Source organism: Schistocerca cancellata, chromosome 3 (assembly GCF_023864275.1).
Source record: "Schistocerca cancellata isolate TAMUIC-IGC-003103 chromosome 3, iqSchCanc2.1, whole genome shotgun sequence".
In the NCBI taxonomy this organism is placed as follows: Eukaryota; Metazoa; Arthropoda; class Insecta; order Orthoptera; family Acrididae; genus Schistocerca; species Schistocerca cancellata.
The window spans coordinates 740,185,365-740,201,239 of record NC_064628.1 but is presented as its reverse complement, the minus strand read 5'-3'; the positions used below and the strand labels follow the sequence as shown (position 1 = coordinate 740,201,239).

General features: G+C 45.3%; 1 protein-coding gene across 2 annotated transcripts in view; it reads right to left on the bottom strand.

The window, feature by feature from the left end:
- LOC126175743 (integrin beta-PS) overlaps nt 1-5,237 on the bottom strand; it is a 130,744-nt gene extending 125,507 nt beyond the window's left edge. For both annotated transcript variants that reach the window (XM_049922698.1, XM_049922697.1), the window contains exon 1: nt 5,113-5,237. The gene's annotated coding sequence lies outside the window, so the exon portion shown is untranslated. The remainder of the gene's footprint in view (nt 1-5,112) is intronic.
- Nucleotides 5,238-15,875: the final 10,638 nt, after the last annotated feature.

Genomic DNA, 15,875 nt, shown 5'->3' with positions numbered 1-15,875 from the left:
CAGCTTCTGACGCAGCAAGAACACGTACCAAATTTCTCACTAAAATCTAGAAGTTAATTTCGAGGATCTTTAAAGCATCTGACGATATGATTTCCTCCCTCTGTTGTCATGGCTCGTCTGAAGTATATACAAACTGGGCACAATGATGTTTGCAGTTGGTGACGGTGTGACCACCCTGGAGCACGCATTACGGGCAGTGTGCTCTGTGAGTAGGCAGCGGGTCATGGTAGGCAAGCACTGAGGACGCTAGATACCAGAAACGAATTGTCTTGGCTCATCTTCGTCTACAATACAGCTGCAGCCTCTAGAAAGACCAAGGGGCTCTTCACGAGCGATTCAACCACACAGTACTATGCTACATTGCCTGCCACTCAATGTTCCGCGTATGCGCACAGAAAGCAATGACACTGGCCATTACGTACGGGATAGCGCCCACACATCGGCGCCAATGTTCAGTTTAATTCTCATACAGGCACTAGATTAGATTAACTTTCCTTCAAATTGATCCGTAGTGAGGAGGTCTTCCAGGATGTAGAACATGTCAGAAAAACAATAATACATGACAAATATTTACAACTCAGACGACGTAAACAAGTGTAACAAGTGTAACGGTTTTACGCGTGAATAATATTGCTCCACTGTTCCTGAGACCTTTCGATAAATCAGCTTGGAAATATGACTACAAACTCCGTTTAAAAACGGTAGGGGCAGGGAACATCGTTGGTGCCATTGTGTGGTACGCGTATCGGCACTGACTGTGTCGTCCTTCGATGTTTGGTCGAAATACTGACAAACAACGAACTCGTACCAACATTGTTTCAATGCTATTTCATCGATCCACATATTGGATGAACATTGTTGGCGCCAACGTTGGCCTGTGCGAGTTAAAAACATGGTTCTGTGAGGGCGCAGATATTTTTAGAACCGTATACTACGGTGGAAACGCTGTAGGTGTGCCGTCCAGTGCCCAAATAGTCCGGCTAGCAATGGCGATTGATCGGCATACTTTCATGACGTTAGCGCAGTGACTGCGGCTTTGGACTTCACTTCAATAAACTTTAAATACAAAGCAGCTGTTCACCTCTTGCTGTTAAGCAGTTCCAAGACTGTACGACGAATCCGCTATTTAACGGCTCTGTTGTCGGTATAATGCTGTGTCGCATGTATTTATGATCTGGGCTCACTAGAGTGAAATAACAAAGTACGAAAAAATTACAATTTCCGAAGTGTACTTTTCTGTGAACCTCAAAATTTAAACGAAAGAGATTTCCAGTTTGTTATTTATGGAAATTTTTCATCATACATATATAGTGCATTCCAATATGCTGAGGATGTCTAAACGTCTTCAAGAATAAAAATTCTGATGTTTAGAACTCACCATTAGGACTTTGTCATTTATGGGTACTGAGTATGGCGCCTGAAACGAGAACTCGTGGCCTTCCTTTCTTATAGGAGAGTTGCAATGAAAAAGCCTATAAAACTAGATGTTGGCGACTAGCGGAAACCCGTTGCTTTAGTTGTCTTGTGAGCTGAGGAACTGGTCCCGCTAACGCAGCGTCGGTAATGCAGGAAGAAACCGCAGTGGGCGAGCACGTGGGAGTACAGCGTTAACGCCCATCGCCAATGGAAGGAACACATTGGTGGTTGGTTATACAGAGTGGGCGCCCTAGCGCACATTAAATATGAAACAAACTACATTCTCCTTTAGTTACGGAAAAAATCCAATTACTCATTTCAACCAAGAAGTACACCCAACTTTATTAAGTATAAACACGGTACACGACGATGAACAGCTCAGAAAAATAGAGAATTGAAGCATTAGAAATGTTATGCTGTAGAATAATTTCAGATTACATGGGCATTTCGTGCAATCAATGAGGTGATAATGAATCGAATTGCGGGGACACAAAGGTATGAATAAAGAAAGCAGATTCATATGAGTGTGTGTTGCAGTAGTTACTCGGAAATGTTGAGGCACGTGCAATATAAAGTAGCGTGGAGAGCTGCGTCAGACAAGCTTTCGAACTGAAGACCATAACTACAACCACCACTACGGTACAAAGTTACGCAGCGAGTAAATGCAGCATGAAACGCAGCAATGTGTGTGTGTCCTATAACACATTCTGAGCTGAACCGCAAAACTTCCTGGTGCTTGTTACGGAACACAAGAATTAGTGGTAAGGGACCAAAGTGTTTGGAAAACTGTTGTGAAGTCAATTTTGGCTGCCCGTTCCACAGATGTTACGCATTTCTACAATTACGAATTTAGCTGCAGAGATAATCACGAATCAGTTAGATATAACAAACTACTTTTATTTGGCCGTTTCTCTGTATTTTGTATGTTATTGCATTCCTGTTTGGTAAACAAATTCCAACTAAATCTCTCTGACTGCCAAGCTCCCGCTCCCTTTAGATATACAACAGCAAAACTACAACTAAGTACACCTAGGATAAAACGTAACCAGTGTTCAATGCTGGCCATAACAAGACCAGGAAGGGAGGAAAATAAATATGGAAGTATAAACTTTGTTAATTTTCTATCTTGTATTCTAAGCCTTTTCTTGCAGTCTTTTTTTTTTCTTCCTCTATCCCAATTCTTTAGTATTTCTCTGTGGCTACTCTGTGTTTCCACTAACTAGTTGACTGCTACATGCTCTCTCTTATTGAAAATATTTTTAGATATTCAATCGTTAGAAAATTTATAGTCACAGAAAGCTCTCTGTTTACATATTACTAATGGATGTAATGCTGTGCACAATTGTATTGTATTTGTGTTCCTTTACATATTTATGCCTAGTGGCTATTTAGCCAAATGCAATGTGAAGCTTGATGTTTCTGAGAAGTGTTTGAAAATAGCTGTCAAAATTAACTAATGGCACATACAATAGACATACTAAGGCCTGCCTGGATCAAGTTTTCCTTCTAAAAACATAATGAGGATGTGGAGCCCCACAACAACAAAATTTTAAAAACTGCTACTTTTGTTGTAATTCTTGTTTTTTTTTCTTCAAAGCATTTGTGTTTAATCGCTGACGTTCTCCAACAATGTTCTAAATTTTTCCAAATATAATGTGTTGTCATGATGGAGGAGAATCATTAGTTCTGAATTCGTTGCCAGAAAAATAAAAGGGCTAAATTAATGGAAATACCTCAATAAAATGATTTGATCACAATAAAATGTAGAATGCAACACAGCTGGCATCAGAATTCACAAGCGGAATCAATGCAAAGACAGTAAAAGTGGCTAGATGCAATGTACTGCTACCCATACACCATTAACTCAATTAAGCTATGGAATGACAGATCAAAAGATGTGCAAAAAGCTATGTAATTATCAAGCCATGTAGGTATATTAACACAACATTGCAAGTGACCTAGAGGTGGTTCTGACAGGCTGAGAATTTATTTTTGCTGACTATTTTACACCCACACTTACTAAGAGGGACACAGGAATTTGAAAACATATGAAAAAAATCCAATTGCAAACATGTTATAGCAGACGAGCTATAAAGTATCACTTGTGTAAGGGGTGAAAAAAAATCTGTACTACAAAGAAATGCATAAAGATAATACTGATACCTGATGTTTTAGGCAAGCTACAAGAGAAAGTCTTTTCATGAATTTTACTGTAGTATCAAATTTACAGACATAACCTCTCCAGTCAGATGTACACAAAAAATGGCTCTGAGCACTATGGGACTTAACTTCTAAGGTCGTCAGTCCCCTAGAACTTAGAACTACTTAAACCTAACCAACCTAAGGACATCACACACATCCATGCCCGAGGCAGGATTCTAACCTGCGACCGTAGCGGTCGCGCAGGTCCAGACTGTAGCGCCTAGAACCGCTCGGCCACTTCGGCCGGCAGATGTACACACATCTTTACTAAACACATTCCTAACCTATGCCACTGTGTAGTTTTCTTAAGATATTGAATACAATTCCAATACAAGGCAATTCATGAATGAAAGAAAAATTTTGGCATACAGTAATGGATGAAAACATGCTGGCAAACTGATGTTTCACTTTACACTTGCAATCAGTGTTCCTTTCAGTTACTGAATAGGAACTACTAAAAAGAATGAATCAAGGCAACCCATTAAAAACTATTATTTTTATAGTGACACTCCCGCTACAAATCTCTAAAAAATCATGGCAGAACAAAGCTGATGTGCATTACATGCCACAAGGTGACAACAAATGATGGTAAGATAATTTAACTTTGTGATAAGTTTTGAATTAAAGTTAAGTTGAACAAAGTACACTCACCAATATGAACATTAAGGAACCGTAGCAGAATAGGGGTGACAGGAAAAGAAAGAGCAGTTTTCACATGTTTATTACACACTGATATGCTGATTACCAATTGCCGTTGAGATCTGCAAGGGCTCCGTGCCTTGTCAGTATTGAAAAGGGAGACTCGCACTTCCTCTCCGTAAAGCAGCACACTTGAATGTTCTCAACCAACGAATCCTAAGTCAAGAGTATGTCACCTAACTGGACACATCATTCGTGATTCACTATTATGACTCAGATACCATTTCTTAGAAATATCCTTTAAAGAAGCTTATATGTCCAATCTTTTTACGTGAAAGATTATAGCTGCCTACAACGTGTTAATTAAAATTTCAATATCTTATAAGTGAAACTTTGTGATTTGGTGGGTGATACAATGACTCACAAGTCATCCCAGCTGTACATGACAGTTTACAGCTTTATTTCCAAAGTAAAACGTCGTTGTCTCTTGCGTCAAGTTGACGTAGGCCATAGATTCAAGCCAGAAACTCTTTCAAAGGTTCCAATTATTATCACAGCGGCCAAAAATTACAGCTTTAAAAATACCACTGTGTAATCAGACGTAAGTGGAACATAAACATTACTTCGCATACGGTACACATGCTTTATTATTTCCATATATATACCGCACTGTATAATCAAACTATCCAATAATCAGGATATTCGTGTCTATGACGAATGTAAACTAAAATAATTATCCCAGATAAAAACAATGATACGATGTATAGGCCTACGGCAAAAACTCGGTTTGTGCATATGTGTACACGTATCACATTTTTCTATTTTTCGTATATGTATCAAAATTCATACACTTACCACAGATCTTATTTTCACACGTTAAACAAAAAACATTAAGACGACCCACCACTACTCCCACTCACACACACTCTTCCACTACAACTCGTTCTCGCAACTGAGCCAGTCTGCTACTTGAATTGGTAATCTGTCTTGCCAACATTCGAACAGCAAAAGCACTACGTTCAGTTATCTTTTACGCCACGGGGAAATTTGTTACTTCGATACAAATAAAGCATTGACATCTGCGAATTACTATCCTGATATGCAAAACGAAGTGTTCTTAATACCATATCCTCTTCATAGCTTGAGTTATTAAATTAATAAGGAGTAAGAAGAAAATGTTTTGCCGTAGTGGCTGTGTTTAGCCGTCACAGTATTTGAAAACTAATAGTTTCTCAAGTAACAGCTACCATACATACACAGATTCTTAGAATCTACGAAAACTATTAAAACTCAAATTCTTTTCAAATCATCTTTAAGTGAAATGATACATGGGAAACTGGTCGCCACTGGCGCCATCAACACTTGTAGCGTCAGCCTTATTGTTGTACATTGGCGTCACATGCACTTTTCACATACAGTTGTAAGGATTTACTAGTGAATTTTTTAATGTAATATCAAATGAATTGCATCTTTCTGGTATGCATGTAATCACACATTAAGTGCAGATTATGCCCCGTCACCCACAGTAAGAACAACACAATTTTCACATGATTATCCCACAGTAACATAACTAGTTTCTGCTCTGAAATTGCCTAAAAAGCCTCAGTAGTCTGTGTAGTAGTATTTATTTATAATCACTGATTAGCTCCTTACTGTTATTATACAAACTATGCCTTCTTTATGGGGACTGGCCCGTGAATACCAGGGGAAACCTTGAAAAAACTCAGTTTTCAATAAAAGTATGATTTGCAAGCCCATATAATGCTTACTATTTTAAGACATCTTTTGGGAACATCTTAATGCGTAAACCATAGCCTTAGATCTCACACTACTTTATTTGTATTCTTTGGTGCAGATGAAATAAACCATACTAATTATTTATGTACATCATAGGCACATATTATTCAAAATTCAAAGAAAGTAGATTTATTTTTCCCTGTAAGTTCTTTACACTATTATCTTTAAAGCACACTACTGAAAAAATACTGTGCTGTCAAAAAGTGTGGTACAAAAAAATTTAAAGTAAGATTATCAAAAATTATGGAAATGAATTCAGGGTTTTTCTTCAAAAAAGCATTTTATTTTCAGAGTTAAGTCACAAGAGTAGTCTCTTAGTTAAGCATGTTTGAAGACTGTATAAATTTTCAGCTCTCTATCTGTAATAGTTTTTAGCCAAACTGCACCAAAACATGAAATAATTTAACTTTCAGGAAATTCAATTATAACTTGATTTTTCTATTAAACTTGCACGACACTAATGCATCCCAGGACAATATTCATATTGTTTCCTGCGTTCTTCCTTCTTTCTGTTTTTTGCAGTACTACCCTTCTTCTTTGGTGGCTTTGAACACTGATTTTTCTGTTTCGAAGTGTCTCCTTCAGCCAATGGCTATTAGAGTTCTATACATATTTAGTCCACCAGGCACTCCCATCAGGTCTATAACATGAAGCCTTGATACTGCACCATCATTGAAATACAGAACAGCATCTAACACAGCTATTTTCAAAGTATCTAGTCCTGCTAGAACAGTTTTTGGTATTGGTTTCCATATAAAATTGTTGAAACTTTCATTTGGATTTTGAGGCTTACAATGCACTCACTTATCTTGTCACTAAGCTCATTTTATATAGATTTCATAACTTCTGTTATAGCAAATGGCAAAGAATGTTTATGGTCACAGGTCTCACCCTGAGTAACAGTTCTCTATTAGCCACACCATGAATCACTGCCAGGTGGGCAGAGTGCACAACCTGGGCTGTCATCTGTGGAGGATTTATAAAAGAAGGTAGCCCATACTGCCTTTTTATTCACTCAAGGTCATTTTTATTTTGTCTTATGGTTGGTCCATAATTATACTGCAACCTGTCTGTATCTGTCTGTAAGCTGACCATGTCCACAAATGCACTTACTGTCAGCTAATTTCATTCCCTTCAAATTCCTCTCAAAGTTCCTCAATCTTGTACCTAACCTTTTCTGGATATGTCCAACACATTCCATTTTTCCAATTCTGTGTCAGCGTAAGGTTTTGATTTACAAACTTTTTAGTTCCCTTTTGAGTCTCCATCTCCTAGGTAATATGGATATATCAACCATATTTCTCCATTGACCTGTGAAACATCTTCACAACCCCTTCAGTTTCATCCCTCCAACATAACCACTAAAATTAACCAAACATTTACGATTTCCAGTTGCACTAGTACAGCTGTGACAGTACTTGGTAATACATTCCACATCAGTGACTTTACCATTGTTGAAGGAGGTAGCTGTCACTACACCATTTAGGGAGCTATGGCTTCTTGGTTGCCAGGATAAATCCAATGGCTTCAGACATACGTGTATTGCTTCACTGATGTCTACACTTTACTGAAGAGCATTTTTCATACTATCATTTGCTACTTCTTCTAAAGTATGAACAACAATTTTATTGTACCTCTCAAACCTTGTAGGGGAAGGTAAATCCATAAGAGCATAGAAAATTTGTCCACTTCTGTACCATTTTCCTAAACACCTCATAGCATAAGCAAGTTTAATATCTGTGTTATACACTCTGTTCAGTTATGCCACAAGTATAACTAAATTTGCTTAAATCGCGAAAATTGCAAACAGTTCCTAATTTTGATCCACCTCTTCTAGTACATATTTCCTAAACTACCTTCACACTGTTATCGCTACATTCCTTACTGCAAAGCTTTATTTATTAGTTCACATTGAGCAGATATATATTAATAGCATTAATACTGTCAGTCCATTGTCTAAATCTCCCCCCCCCCCCCCCCCCCTGTGCTCATGGTTCTTTCAAGAGTTTGTGTGCACATGGGGTCCCGAGCTATTGCAGCCAGTTCTTCCTTCCCTGGTTGCATTTCCTTCACCCTGTCCTCACTCCTTCCCATTGCCCTCCCCTTCCCCTCTCTTGGTGTTCTGATTTATATCAACCTGGCTATCCACCTGGTCCCTTCTGTGTGTGCTTTCATCCTTTCATGGTGTTTAGGTCCTTGCTCCTCCACTTATAAATTTTCTGCTTTTAGTGTGAGCCATTTGGGGAAGAACTCCCTCCCTAGTATCTATGGTGTGGATTCCTTTCCCAACTGTAGCCCCCTTCCACCCTGCTAGGTCACCAGAAAGTGTAGCCAGTCCATGTGGCAGGGCTGTTAAGTACCCATCTGGCTGAGATTGACAACACAGGGATCACACTACTGATACCTGAGCTGTTCTCTCCCTATGTATGCCAAGGAGTGGTTGCTCGTCTTCTTGGAGCTTTGGAACTGGAAACGGCTACCGTGCTAGGTGGCCCTTGCTGTGGCTGGGTGGCACCCATGGGAAGAGCCCCTGATTGCAGTGGGTGGTGTCAGGGCAGATGCTTGGTGCATGAAGCATATCAAGCTGCAAAAATCTGGCTGTTCTCAAATGGTTGTCTCTTCAAATGGTGAAGGATCATTGAACACTGCTTCACATGACCTAGAAGCCTTCCCTTCCCTGGCTACATCATGGTAGGAGGCCCAGGGCCACTGTCTAGAGGTGAAATGCTTTCCCGCTATCTCGTCTGTACTGTGAGAGATGGGGACACATTCACTGCCATTGTTTTTTGTGGAGAATATTGAGGAAAAGTTTGAAGTGGAGTCTCTTAGTAAGATGCAGTCTGGCTCCCTGTTAATCAAAGCCTCTTATGCCACCCAATCTGCGACTCTTCGTGCTTGTGATCTTCTTGGCAACATCCCAGTGTCTATTACTCCTCACTAATCTCTGGGTATGGTCCAGGGAGTGATTTTTCATAGGGACTTCATCCTACAAACTGATGAGGAACTTCGAACTAGTGTGGAGCGACAAGGTTTTAATTTTGTTCGATGTTTGCAGAAGGGTTGAAAAGACAACCACACTGATACCAGTGGCTTCATTCTCATTCTGGCTTTCGAGGGGGGGACACTTTCAGAGGTAAAGTTATATGCTAGAGATGTGACGGAAGCTGTACGTCTCACCACTCACAAGCTGCTTTTAGTGCTAGTGTTCTGGGAATGTTTTACCACTGTACGGTGGACCATCTGTGTGGTGACTGGACACTCACTCCATGAGGGAAGCTCCTGTATTCCGCCACCTGTGTGTTTCAGTTGCCATGACCGCTGACAGTGACATGACCTCCTCTCTGTTTCTTTTTCTAACCTGGATTCTTGCCACATCATCCTGTGGAATTGCAACATACACTACCGTCACCTACTGGAAATAAAAGATCTTGTCTCCTCCTATTGTTTTCTGTCTTGTTCTTCAAGAAATGCATTTCCATGATGACCACTCTCCAACATTTCGTGGTTATGGGGTGTTCTATCAGAGCCGTGACGGCCCCGGGGTAGCATCTGGTGGGGTCTGCACTTTGGTTCACTCCAATGTCATTAGTGACGGATCCCTCTATGTGCCAGCTTGGAAGTGATAGTGGTTAGAGTGCAAACAACTCCAGCAATCACCATTTGCAAAGTCAATCTCTCTCGAGGTAGGCCACTTCCTTACACTGAGTAAGTCCTCTGTTAGCCACACCATGAATCACTGCCAGGTGGGCTGAGTGCACAACCTGGGCTGTCATCTGTGACGGATCGTGCAAGGCATTTTTGTCACTATTCTTCATGTTGCTGGTACTGTTGTCCACCTATCCACAGGTCCCCCTCATCGTCGCCATCTACTGGGGTGGACCAAGGACGTCACAGTAAAATGGAATGGTGGGAACGTTATGTTTCCTCCCTAGGGATTCACGCCTCTTCTTTGCAGGTTTGATCCAAGCTCCGCAGCCTTTTACGCAACCAGCAACAGTCCACTGCACAGGGTCTTAACCTCAAAGGTGCTCTGGGCACTGATCCATTGCTCCTTGTGGAACACCTCACGACACACTTTACGGTGACAACAGCAGCCTCTTCCTGTCCTGCTACCTTTCTCCAGCAGAAACACAGAGTTGAACAGCCCCTCTCTCTATTTTGTCCCACACCTTGCTGAGCCCTGTAATGAACCCTTCACTGAATGGGAATTCTTGCACGCTCTTACCCCTTCATGAGACACAGGTCCAGGCCTGCATTCCATCCACAACCAGATGATCCAGCACTTGGATGTTCCCCAGAGGCAACATTTACTCAGCATCTTCAAATGCATTTGACTCGTGAGTGCCATCACAATAGCGAGACAGTATAGTTATTCCTTAAGCCTGGGAAGAACCCAATGGCTCTCTACAGGTACTGCCCAATTAGCCTGGTGAATGTACTTTGTAAACTGCTTGAGAGGATGGTTAGCTTCTAATTATGTTCAGTACTCGAATTTTAGAACCTGTTGTCCCAGTATGTGTGGCTTCCAGGCAGGAAGATTTCCAACTGACCATTTATTCAAATTGGAAACAGCCATCCAACAGGCTTTTACTAACCACTGGCACCTTGTTGCAGTCTTCTTTGACCTGCATAAGGCATATCATATGACATTTTTGTTAACCTCCATGACTGGGGCTTCTGTGGTCAGCTTCAGATTTTTATGTCGGTTATCTCACCAGCTCTTCCAGGTTAGAGTTGAGACTTCGCTCAGTGCCCCTCAGATTCAGGAGAATGGTAGCCCACAGGGTTCTGTGCTAAGTATCACACTCTTCCTCATAACTATCAATGGCCTTGTAACCTCTGTTAGGCTTGTGGTTACCCCAGTGTTGTACGCCTCTGCGGGTCCGGGGGTTGGAATAGGCCCGAGGTATTTCTGCCAGTTGTAGGAGGAGACTAAAAGGAGTCCATCCCCTTCAAGGGGGTAGTTAGCACCTGCGTCCGGAGACGGAGGGTTCCATGACCTATATTCGTGGTCTTTTTGGTTTTTCACTTCTAGTTTCTTCCTTCCTTCGGTTGGTTTCTTTCTTTGTTCTTCTCCATCTCACTGTCTTCCTTACTCTTCCCCTCGCCTTCTTCCCCTCGCCTTCTTCCCCTCGCCTTCTTCCCCTCGCCTTCTTCCCCTCGCCTTTCCTGCGGGTCCGGGGTAAGAATAGGCCCGAGGTATTCCTGCCTGTCGTACGAGGCGACTAAAAGGAGTTTCAACCGTTTCGGCCTTCCATGTGATGGTCCCCCTTGGGATTTGACCTCCATTTTTCAAAATTCTACAGAAGTACGTGCCTTTTGGCGAAGGACACCTTACATGGTGTACCACTGGTCCTAAGTGCACTAAGACCTTGGCACTCAGCATTGCACCGGCGTTGTAACCATACCCACTATTCCTCAAATTGGGCCTAAACGCCTTATGGGTTGTCCAAGTTACGCCCATAGTGCGTCTCCATCTGCACCAGCGATCGTGATGGACTTTCCATGGCACCAGAAATCCAGCACGGTAGCCAGCCCGTTGTGGTGGAGTCGTCATGTACCCTCTAGGTTGTAGCCCCCTGACAACACAGGGATCGTACTGCCGATACCTGAGCTGCACCCTCCCCACGTCGGCCAAGGAGTAGATGCCCATCTCCTTGGGGCATCAGGACTCCCGGCAAAGGTCATCCTGCCAGGCGGCCCTTGCTGCGGCTGGGTGGCGCCCATGGGGAGAGCCCCTGGTCGGAGTGGGTGGTATCGGGGCGGACGTTTCGCAGATGAAACGTCACCATGTATCAGGTCGCTCTGCGGCAGAGTCTTTCAAAAGAAAAGGTACCGTTTCTAGTTCTGGTTCTCCTGCCCTTTCCCCCTTGGCCACTCCATGGGAGGAGGGACAGGCCCGCCGGCTTGGAGCGAAGTACTTCCCCCGCTATTTGGTCTGTTCTCGAACCGATGGGGGGACGTTCGCCACCTCCAAGCCCATGTTCTTTGTTCAGCACATTGAGGACATCTTCGGGGAAATCGAGGCTCTCAGCAAGATGCGTTCAGGGTCTGTTCTTATCAAGACCACCTCCGCCACACAGTCGGCGGCGCTCCAGGCGTGCAACCGCCTAGGGGACATCCCAGTCTCCATTGTCTCACATCTGGCACTAAATAGGACGCAGGGGGTTATTTTTCATCGTGACCTCCTGCTACAATCTGATGAGGAGCTCAGGGCCAACCTGGAGCGCCGAGGCGTGCATTTCGTTCGGCGAGTCCAGCGCGGCCCCAAAGATCGTTGCATCGACACCGGGGCCTTTATCCTCGCCTTCGAGGGGGACGTTCTCCCAGAGAAAGTAAAGGTGATGTGCTACCGGTGTGACGTGCGACCCTACGTCCCGCCTCCTATGCGCTGTTTTAGGTGTTTGCGCTTTGGGCACATGTCGTCACGGTGTGAGGCTGAGCCCCTTTGTGGCGATTGTGGACGTCCTCTTCGTGAGGAACATACATGCACCCCACCACCTCGGTGCGTTAATTGTCCTGGCGTCCACTCGCCTAGATCCTCAGACTGCCCCGCATATCAGAAGGAGAAGAAGATACAAGAAATCAAAACTTTGGATCGGCTGTCTTATTCTGAGGCCAGGAAGAAGTATGACCGCCTCCATCACGTGCCATTGACCACTTCATTTGCCTCAGTTGTGTCCACTCCTTCCGCGGTATCCTCACCCCTATCCTGTCCCCCCTCCGCCTCCTCCGCCCATCAGGGGGCTCTGCCTCCGCCTCCCAAATCCCTCCCTTCCAAATCATCCTCCCCCGTGGCCCCCACCCCCTCTGCCCCAGGGGCCACCCTTCCTCCTCCTCCTCCCCCCACGCCAGCTGAGGAGCGATCCTCTTCTCAGGCGTCCATCGGGGAAACGTTCCGGACCCCAGCTTCCGAGCTCCGGCGTTCCAAAACGGACCCCGCACGTGAGGACCTTCTTCGGGTCCAGCCCACCATCCCTGTGCCTCCTCGGCCTTCCACGAAGGCCTCCAAGAAGTAGTCTCTATCCCCCTCTCCACCCCGGCGCGTTTCGTCTGACGCTCCATCCGTGAGTCGCTGCTCCCGGCCGTCCTCAGTTTCGCTGGGATGCTCTGCTGCCAGGCACTCAGCTGGCCTTTCGTTGGCAAATGATGCTGCCCCTCCTACACAACCAGGGACAGCGGCCGCAGCTGGCGACGAGTCGATGGAACCGGATCCGCCTCCCGTCGGTTGTAGCGTTGTTCCCTCGCAACCTGGCCCTCCGCGGCCGTCGAGGTGACCAGCTCTTCCCCCGTCTCGTTCCCCCGACTTTTTGACTAGCGATGGAATTGTTTCATTGGAACATAAGAGGTATTCGATCTCATCGGAAGGAATTAAAACTGCTCCTCCGCCTGCACTGTCCGCTCGTCCTTGGACTCCAGGAAACCAAGTTGTGCCCGACTGACCGTATTGCCTTTACCCACTATACCTCGGAGCGGTATGACCTCACCCCTGTGGACGGTATCCCAGCTCATGGTGGGGTCATGTTGCTCATTCGGGACGATGTCTATTACCATCCCATCCCATTGACCACCCCACTCCAAGCAATAGCTGTCCGCATTACTCTTTCTGCTTTTACTTTTTCAGTTTGTACCATCTACACTCTACCGTCGTCTGCTGTTAGTCGGGCTGACATGATGCACCTGATCGTTCAGCTTCCCCCACCGTTTTTATTGTTTGGCGACTTCAATGCCCATCATCCCCTTTGGGGCTCTCCTGCATCCTGTCCAAGAGGCTCACTCTTGGCAGATGTCTTCAACCATCTCAATCTTGTCTGCCTGAATACCGGCGCCCCGACTTTCCTCTCGGACTCTACTCATACCTACTCCCACTTGGACCTCTCGATCTGTTCTACCACTCTTGCCTGTCAGTTCGAGTGGTATGTCCTTTCTGACACCTATTCGAGCGACCACTTCCCCTGTGTCGTTCGTCTCCTGCACCACACCCCATCCCCACGTTCTTCGAGCTGGAACATACTGAAAGCTGACTGGGGACTTTACTCATCCCTGGCGACCTTTCCGGACCACGATTTTCCCAGTTGTGACAGTCAGGTCGAATACCTCACGGCTGTTATCATCAATGCTGCCGAACGTTCCATTCCTCGTACTACTTCTTCTTCACGTCGCGTTTCCGCCCCTGGTGGAACGAGGCTTGTAGGGATGCTATCCGTGCTCGACGTGCTTTACGCACCTTTCGCCGCCATCCTACGTTGGCGAATTGTATTGAATACAAACGACTCCGAGCGCAATGCCGTAGAGTCATCAAAGACAGCAAAAAGGCTTGTTGGGCCTCTTTCACCAGCTCCTTTAACAGTTTTACTCCCTCTTCCGTCGTTTGGGGTAGCCTGCGCCGGTTGTCGGGCATTAAGGCCCACTCCTCGGTACCTGGCCTGACCTCAGGTAATGCGGTCCTTGTTGATCCTGTGGCTGTCTCCAACGCCTTTGGCCGCTTTTTCGAGGAGGTTTCAAGCTCCGCCCATTACCATCCTGCCTTCCTTCCCAGGAAAGAGGCAGAAGAGGCTCGGCGACCTTCCTTCCACTCGCTGAATCTGGAAACCTATAATGCCCCCTTTTACTATGCGGGAACTCGAACGTGCGCTTGCACTGTCCCGGTCCTCTGCTCCGGGGCCTGATGCCATTCACGTTCAGATGCTGGCACACCTTTCTCCAGCAGGCAAAAGCTTCCTTCTTCGTACTTACAATCGCGTCTGGACCGAAGGTCAAGTCCCCATGCGTTGGCGTGACGCCGTTGTTGTTCCTATACCCAAACCCGGGAAGGATAGACACCTTCCTTCTAGTTACCGCTCCATTTCTCTTACAAGCTGTGAGAGCTTCCTTCTCAAGGTGATGGAGCGCATGATTAATGCTCGGTTAGTCTGGATTCTTGAATCTCGACGGCTACTTACTAATGTCCAATGCGGCTTTCGTCGCCGCCGCTCCACTGTTGACCACCTTGTGACCTTGTCGACATTCATCATGAACAACTTTTTGCGAAGGCGCCAAACGGTAGCCGTGTTCTTAGACTTGGAGAAGGCTTATGATACCTGTTGGAGAGGAGGTATCCTCCGCACTATGCACAGGTGGGGCCTACGCGGTCGCCTGCCCCTTTTTATTGATTCCTTATTAACGGATCGAAAGTTTAGGGTACGTGTGGGTTCCGTATTGTCCGACGTCTTCCTCCAGGAGAACGGAGTGCCTCAGGGCTCCGTCTTGAGCGTAGCCCTTCTTGCCATCGCGATCAATCCAATTATGGATTGCATTCCACCTAATGTCTCAGGCTCTCTCTTTGTCGATGACTTCGCGATCTACTGCAGTGCCCAGAGAACATGCCTCCTGGAGCGCAGCCTTCAGCGTTGTCTAGACAGCCTCTACTCATGGAGCGTGGCAAATGGCTTCCGGTTCTCTGAAGAAAAGACGGTTTGTATCAACTTTTGGCGATATAAAGCGTTCCTTCCGCCATCCTTACATCTCGGTCCCATTGTTCTCCCATTCGTGGACACAACTAAGTTTCTAGGGCTCACATTGGACAGGAAACTGTGTTGGTCTCCACATGTCTCTTATTTGGCGGCCCGTTGTACACGTTCCCTTAATGTCCTCAGAGTTCTTAGCGGTTCATCTTGGGGAGCGGATCGCACTGTCCTGCTTCGCTTGTATCGGTCCATAGTCCGTTCGAAGCTGGATTATGGGAGCTTCGTCTACTCGTCCACTCAGCCGTCCCTCTTACGCCGGCTCAACTCCATCCACCATCGGGGGATACGTCTTGCGACCGGAGCCTTCTACACTAG